The sequence below is a fragment of the Apium graveolens genome, chromosome 2 (genome assembly GCF_009905375.1).
Source record: "Apium graveolens cultivar Ventura chromosome 2, ASM990537v1, whole genome shotgun sequence".
Classification (NCBI taxonomy): Eukaryota; Viridiplantae; Streptophyta; class Magnoliopsida; order Apiales; family Apiaceae; genus Apium; species Apium graveolens.
This window is the reverse complement of record NC_133648.1, coordinates 53280424-53289013: the sequence shown is the minus strand read 5'-3', so window position 1 is coordinate 53289013 and position 8590 is coordinate 53280424. Positions and strand designations below refer to the sequence as shown.

At 38.5% G+C, this 8590-nt stretch overlaps 1 non-coding gene across 1 annotated transcript; it reads left to right on the top strand.

Annotated features, from left to right (window-relative positions):
- Nucleotides 1-4599: 4599 nt before the first annotated feature.
- On the top strand, nt 4600-4705 carry LOC141709780 (small nucleolar RNA R71). Its single transcript, XR_012570341.1, has one exon. It is a non-coding gene; the product is annotated as a small nucleolar RNA R71 (small nucleolar RNA).
- The last annotated feature ends 3885 nt before the right edge of the window (nt 4706-8590 follow it).

The window sequence follows — 8590 nt, the reverse complement described above, 5'->3', positions numbered from 1 at the left end:
ATAGTGTGGCATGAAAAGTTTTCTCATTTAGCAAAAACACTATTCGCAAGGGTTACAAAAAGTTGAAAATTTTGGGGGTTATTACACTAATCAGATAACACGAAACTGATAAACGCCAACTTTCGTTGCACGAGTACCATTCTACCAGACATCCATAAAAGAGATAGAAGCTGAATATGCACCAATTATATTGAGACCCTATATGTCTATAGAATTTGAAAACATAACGGTTTAAGCACAAGTTATCTATCTTGATTACATAGGGCAAGTAAAACGGTTAGAGTTACCTATGAATCATGCATACACATACATGAACCTATGCTAGCATGGCAAGTTCTAAACCTCTATATTCACTGTTGCTTCAATAGAGATTAACACGCTATCTTATATGTTAGCTACGCACATAAGATGAATAAGCACAACCAATACTAAGATATCAATCAATCACCACACACCAAGATATCGAAACAATTAACTATTGAAATCCATAAGTAAATCCGCTAGAACCCCATGACAACGATTAGCCCATAATAGAACTCATCGTCACCATGAGTTCCAATGAAAGCATGGTATAAACAAGGTCTAAATAAACTGAATAATAATTAAAGTACGAATAAACGAGATCTAGGTTCAACAAGAACGAAAACGAGCATCCAAAGTTATAACTAATTCAAAGAATCACAAGTTGAAAACAAGATCTTCTTTTTCAGAGTTGTTCTGTGCTTCTAGGTCTTCTCCTTGGTATCCCAATCTTCCCGGATGATGAAAACCTTTTTTTTTTAAGTATATATACGACCCTAGTGGACCTAGACCCTTAAAATCGTCAAATTCCACTCAAAAAAGGCTTTTTCAGCGAAATCAGCGACCAACCGCGCCTTGGGCGGCCACTCAGCTCTCTGGGCGGGCGCTCAGCTCTCCTGGGCGGGCGCTCAGCTCCTTTCTGGAAAAATTTCTGATGAATCTTGTTTTGGCCATAACTTGAGTTCTACTCGTCAGAGTTAGGCGATTCAACTGCCCACGCGAAGCTAACGAGATTCTCTACAACTTGACAATGGCCTAGGCTTCCAATTCTGATCACTTTTTATCATATTTCCTTTAAAAGCTCTTTTCTTCATATAACTGATACCTGAAATGCAATAACACAAAAACACATCAAAATACCAACAACTTAAGTCCAAAACACCAATTTAAGCTTGTCATAAAGCATTCCAAGTGGATATAAAATCCACTTATCACACCCCCAAACTTGAATCGATGCTTTTCCTCAAGCATAAACAGACTCAAAACTACAAAACAAACCTAATGCATGAATGCAACTACGTGAATGCAACTAAATGATAATACAATCGATCCCCTCAGAATAACCATAACCAAATGAATAAGCCAATGCCTCTAAGAATGCAATGACTTTAAACAGAGCTCGAATAAATCCCACAAACCAATTCACAAACTAAAAACGTGCGTGTGTGGAATGCTTAACAGATGTCTCTCGATACTAGATCAATAACCATAACTTATCTATCATCGAAACAATCAAAAGTTTATAAACACAATAGATAATAAACGCATTTTGACTCACAACACCTCCTTTCTACTAGAGTTATACAAGGATTCACACTATTATTGAACACATAGCAAAGATGCTTATTTGACCGTGCAATGAATGAGGTCCCAAAAGACTTATGCAATAATACCCATGTAGCGAGCATTAGGTTAGCGGATTCCAGACTATAAAAGCCTTAGGTCACTAGGCACAAAGTCCCCTAGAACTTAATAACTCGAGTATTAAAGAGCTCACTCTTGATCAATTATGCATAAACACATACTTTTTTTCTTTTTTTTTCTCTTTTTTCTTTTTTTTTTCTTTTTTTTTTCAATAATTTCTGAATGAGTGCGTTTCGCTCCATCTCATTCAACCCTACACTACTCATAAAAATATGAGCCGGCTACTAGCCATTTGGCGCCTAGCCTTACAACAACTAGCAATGAAATCCAAGTTTTTCTCCAGATAAAAAAATCAGTGTTTTTATGTCATTACGAGAATATCACAAATTCTAAATATAACCAAGTGATTAAATATCAACAACAAACAAGTATGATCATGATCTAGATCAAAAGCAACCCTATAAGACTTTGTGAAAATATTTGTTTCTGGCATGCAAATCAATTCATTAGGACTTAAACATCCCTCTATTCATCGTCACTACACTCAAATCAACATCAACTTATCAAATATCATAGTTCATCTTAAGGGATCATGCTAAGTATGCATGTAAATGCAACTATATGAAATCACATAAAAACAAACAAATATATCCTAAATGAACAATCATGCAAAAATATGAATGAACTTAAACATGCAATATCAATCTATATGAATCTATATGGACACACACACTACTAATCCTTACATTATCACCCCCAAACTTAAAATTTTCAATGTCCTCATTGAAGGTAATAATAAGGATTTCAGGCATACCTAATTAGCAGGAGAGTCACCCTCGTCGGGTGGAGGATCAGGTGGCCAATCAACCTCGCCACCAGTATCTCGAACAACAGTACCCAAAGCCTGTGTCAAATCTGCAGCAAAACGATGGTGAATGTCGTGCATGGCCTCCATACGCCTAATTACTCGCCTGCTGCTCATCACCAACACCAGTCCTATCAACTACCCGTGGCACATAAGAAGAACCCTCTGTAGGCACTGGAAGATCCATCCAACCACTCTCTACATCATCAAAAATATATCCCAAGCCCTTATCATGTGGTGCACCTAAGAATGAATAACTCAAGTCATCTGGCTTTTGGTTGAGCTCAAGTATGGGAGCTTCTTGAATAAATGGTTCAAAACGCTCCTAAAAAATTTTCAGCTCTGCTAACCCAAGAGAATCGAATGGCATATCCAACTTCCTCTTCCACGGAGGTGCATTCAAAACCTGCAGTTGCTCTACTTTAAAGCACTCCTCTTTAGCTGATGGTAACTTTATTTCCTTGAACACATTAAAAGTGACCTTTTGATCGTGAACCTTCATCGAAAGCTCTCCTTTTTGCACATCGATCATAGTTCGGCCAGTCGCCAAGAATGGTCTACCCAAGATAATGGGAATCTTCTTATCTTCCTCGAAATCAAGAATTACAAAGTCAGCAGGAAAGATGAGTTTATCCACCTTGACCAAGACATCCTCCACTATACCTCGTGGATAAGCGATGGAACGGTCAGCTAGTTGCAATGACATGTATGTTGGTTTCGGATCAGGCAGACCAAGCTTCTTGAAGATAGACAAGGGCATTAAATTGATGCTAGCTCCTAAATCACATAAACACTTGTCGAACGATAAGTTTCCGATGGTGCAAGGAATAGTGAAGCTTCCGGGATCTTTAAGCTTCGGAGGCAACTTCTGTTGCAGCACAGCACTGCACTCCTCCGTTAGAGCAACGGTCTCTAAGTCATCGAGCTTCACTTTCTGAGAGAGAATACCTTTCATAAACCTCGCATAGATAGGCATATGTTCAAGAGCTTCAACGAAAGGTATGTTGATGTGAAGTTTCTTGAACACCTCCAAAAACTTCTTAAACTGTTTATCCAGCTTTTTCCTCTGCAGCCTCTTAGGAAAAGGAGGTGGAGGATAAATTTGTTTCTCCCCTGTATTACCCTCAGGAGGAGTGTGTTCCAAAGTAGTCTTCCTTGGTTCCACCTCTACTTCCTTCTGCACTCCTTCTTCAGCCACATCTATATTTTCTGAAACTTGAGATTTTTCAGGCTCTTCGTCTTGCTGAATTTGGGGGCTTGCGACCTTTCCAACCCTCAAAGTGATGGCGTTCACCTGTTCTTCAACTTCCCTCTTGCCTGCATTGGCTTCTGTAGCACTAGAAAACGTTCCTGGTGGTCGATTCAATAAGGCATTAGCAATTTTCCCTATTTGGTTCTCCAGAGTCTTGATAGAAACAGCCTGGCTTTGGCATATAAGAGCCTGGTTTTTGCACATAAGCCTCAACTCCTCCAATTCAGATTTTCATTCGAAGATAGACCTGCATCATGATTTTGTTGTTAAATTTGGAGTTATTATTTTGGTGCAAATTGTTGCTGAAAACCAGGAGGGTTGAACAGCTTTTCCAAACTGCTGGAATGGCTGTTGTATTGCATTCTGATTGTTGCTCCAGCTGAAGTTAGGATGATTCCAGTTGTCAGGATGATAAGTGTCTGGAACTGGTTGCTGCGATCTCTGAAAGTTGTTCACAAACTGAGATGATTCACTAGATATAGCGCATTGCTCTGTCACATGCGGACCTGCACACAACTTACAAACACTAATTATCTGCTTAACACCATAGTTAGCCAGATAATCGATCTTTATAGACAATGCCTTCAGTTGAGCAGTGATAGCCGTAGTTGTATCCACCTCAAGAATTCCTGCTACCTTGTTCTGTGGCAATCTCTGGGCTGGATACTGATATTCATTAGCAGCCATCAATTCAATTAGATCATAAGCTTCCTCATAGCTCTTTGCCCATAATGCTCCACCTGCTGCTGCATCGAGCATGGGTCTGGACTGTGCTCCCAACCCATTGTAAAAGCAATTGATGATCATCCAATCAGGCATTCCATGACGAGGACACTTCCTAAGCATCTCCTTGTAGCGCTCCCAAGCTTTATATAAAGATTCTCTGATTGCTTCGCAAATTGAGTAAGAGCATTCCTGATTGCAGCTGTCTTCGCCATAGGGAAGAATTTAGTAAGAAACTTCTGAGCAAGATCTTCCCAAGTAGTAATCGAACCAGCTGGTAGAGAGTGTAACCAGCTCTTAGCCTTGTCCCTCAGAGAGAGTGGGAACAGTCTCAGCTTCACAGCATCTTCAGAAACTCCATTGAACCTGAAGGTGTCGCAGATCTCTATGAAATCCCTAATGTGTGTATTGGGATCTTCCGTTGGAAAACCCCCAAACTGGACTGAAGACTGTACCCATTGAATTATGCCAGGCTTGATCTCAAAGGTATTAGCCGTGATAGATGGCCGGATAATGCTAGATTGAATGTCACTGATCTTGGGTTGAGAAAAATCTATCAAGGCTTTCGTTCGTGCTACTGGATCTCCCATTGTAATGAGTACCTGAAACACAAACAAATAAACAGTGAAAGTAAAAGAATACAAGTCAGTGAACTTTAACGACCACTGATGACAAGCACATAAACTAAAAATTAGCACCGAGTCCCCGGCAGCGGCACCAAAAACTTGTTAGGGCAAAAACACGTGCTAATATTCACGCAAGTATACGCGTTCACAAGTAGTATAAGATATAAATTAGATTAATTCCCACAGAGACTAGTTTAGGTTAAGTTCAATTTATGCACCTATGCAACAATGTATGGTTATCGCTCAATGCTAAGACAAATAACAAATTGGGTTTTTATTAAGCTAAGAGATTATACTAAATAACATTAACTAAGAGAATTGAGGTTGAATTAATATATATAACAAATATGGGATTCTAACTTCATTAAATACTTCATTCAATAGCCTTTTCATTCTTAACCTTAGCACGTGATGGTGATGACACTAATCAGATAACACGAAACTGATAAACGCCAACTTTCGTTGCACGAGTACCATTCTACCAGACATCTACAAAAGAGATAGAAGCTGAATAGGCACCAATTATATTGAGACCCTATATGTCTATAGAATTTGACAACATAACGGTTTAAGCACAAGTTATCTATCTTGATTACATAGGGCAAGTAAAACGGTTAGAGTTACCTATGAATCATGCATACACATACATGAACCTATGCTAGCATGGCAAGTTCTAAACCTCTATATTCACTGTCACTTCAATAGAGATTAACACGCTATCTGATATGTTAGCTACGCACATAAGATGAATAAGCACAACCAATACTAGGATATCAATCAATCACCACACACCAAGATATCGAACCAATTAACTATTGAAATCCATAAGTAAATCCGCTAGAACCCCATGACAACGATTAACTCATAATAGAACTCATCGTCACCATGGGTTCCAATGAAAGCATGGTATAAACAAGGTCTTAATAAACTGAATAATAATTAAAGTACGAATAAACGAGATCTAGGTTCAACAAGAACGAAAACGAGCATCCAAAGTTATAACTAATTCAAAGAATCACAAGTTGAAAACAAGATCTTCTTTTTTAGAGTTGTTCTGTGCTTTAGGTCTTCTCCTTGGTATCCCAATCTTCCCGGATGATGAAAACCCTTTTTTTAAGTATATATATGACCCTAGTGGACCTGGACCCTTAAAATCGTCAAATTCCACTCAAAAAAGGCCTTTTCAGCGAAATTAGCGACCAACCACGCCTTGGGCGGCCGCTCAGCTCTCCTGGGCGGGCGCTCAGCTCCTGTCTGGAAAAATTTCTGATGAATCTTGTTTTGGCTATAACTTGAGTTCTACTCGTCAGAATTAGGCGATTCAACTGCCCACGTGAAGCTAACGAGATTCTCTACAACTTAACAATGGCCTAGGCTTCAAATTCTGATCACTTTTTATCATATTTCCTTTAAAAGCTCTTTTCTTCATATAACTGATACCTGAAATGCAATAACACAAAAACACATCAGAATACCAACAACTTAAATCCAAAACACCAATTTAAGCTTGTCATAAAGCATTCCAAGTGGATATAAAATCCACTTATCAATGGGATGCCTTGGAGACAAGATGTAAGGGAACTGATTAGATTAAGAAGAACATGAGGACTATACTCACTCAAGAGTATGAGCACTTTGACTCAAAACCTGATAAGTCATTAACTGGTTTATATGACAGATTTGTCAAACTCTTGAATGATCTGTCACTGGTGGATAAGGAATATGATCTTGAAGATACTAATCTTAAATTCCTTTTAGCTCTCCCTGAAAGTTGGGATTTGAAGGAAACTACTATAAGAGACAACTATGCTCTTGATGAAACTACTCTGGATGAAATTTATGGTATGCTCAAAACTCATGAACTTGAGATGGATCAAAGAAGCAAGAGGCATGGGAGAAAGTCAAGGACAGTTGCTCTTAAGGCTGAGGAGGAATCCCCTAAAGTGGCTGTCTCAAAGAAAGGCAAAGGAAAATGCACCTATGCAGGGGGAGCATATTGAAGATACAACCACATCTTAAGAAGTATCAGAACCTAGAACATGCTCTTCAAGTTTTGATTCATCAAGTTCTGATGGGTCAAGTTCTGATAATTCTGGAAACTCAAATTCTGAAGGATCCAACTCAGAGAGCATAATTTCAGGGGGAGCATCAGAAAATATTGATGGAGACAGCATGGATCAGGGGGGAGCATCCAGTTCTAGAGATCACCTTCCATCTACAAGGAAGTGGACTAAAGCACATACACCTAACTTGATTATTGGAAATCCTGATGTAGGTGTCAGAACTAGAACAACTACATCAAATGAATGTCTCTATCATTTTTTTCTATCTCAAATTGAACCAAAGAAAGTGGAAGAAGCTCTTCAAGATGCTGATTGGGTGCAAGAAATGAATTTGAAAGAAACAAAGTCTGGACCCTAGTGCCAAGACCAAGGAACAGATCAGTTGTTGGTACAAAATGGGTGTTTAGAAACAAAACTGATAGTGATGGCATAATTACAAGGAATAAAGCAAGGCTGGTTGCAAAAGGATATTCTCAACATGAGGAAATTGATTATGATGAAACATTTGCACCGGTTGCTAGATTGGAAGCCAAAAGGATATTTTTGGCTTATGCTGCTCACAAAAAGTTTACAGTCTTTCAAATGAATGTAAAAAGTGATTTCTTAATGGAGAATTGGAAGAGGAAGTATATGTTGAACAACCTCCAGCTTTTGTAGACTCAAAATTTCCTAATCATGTCTATAAACTTGATAAAGCACTTTATGGCCTTAAGCAAGCTCCAAGAGCATGGTATGAGACATTAGCTCAGTTTCTTCTGGAAAGTGGATTTAACAGAGGGACTATTGACAAAACATTGTTTTATCTCAACCATGGAAAAGACTTACTTTTGGTGCAAATATATGTTTATGATATCATTTTTGGTTCTACAAATGACACACTTTGTAAGAAGTTTGCCAAGCTGATGCAGTCAAAATATCAAATGAGTATGATGGGAGAACTAAGCTATTTTCTAGGCCTTCAAGTCAAGCAGAATGAAGAAGGAACTTTTATTTGTCAATCTAAGTACACCAGAAATTTATTGAAGAAATTTGGAATGCAAGACTGTTCAAGTACATCCACTCCCATGGCCACTGCAACAAAATTGGATAAAGATACTGGTATATCAATAGATATTACTAATTACAAAGGTATGATTGGCTCTTTACTCTATCTAACTGCTAGTAGACCTGATATCATGTATGCTACCTGTCTTTGTGCAAGATTTCAAGCAGATCCAAGAGAACCTCACTTAACAGATGTGAAAAGAATTTTCAAGTACCTTAAGGGTATAGCTGATCTAGAATTGTGGTATCCTAGGGAATCAGATTTTAAGCTAATAGGTTACTCAGATGCAGATTTTGCAGGGTGCAAAATTGATAAGAAAAGCACAAGTGGAAGCTGCCAATTTCTAGGAGG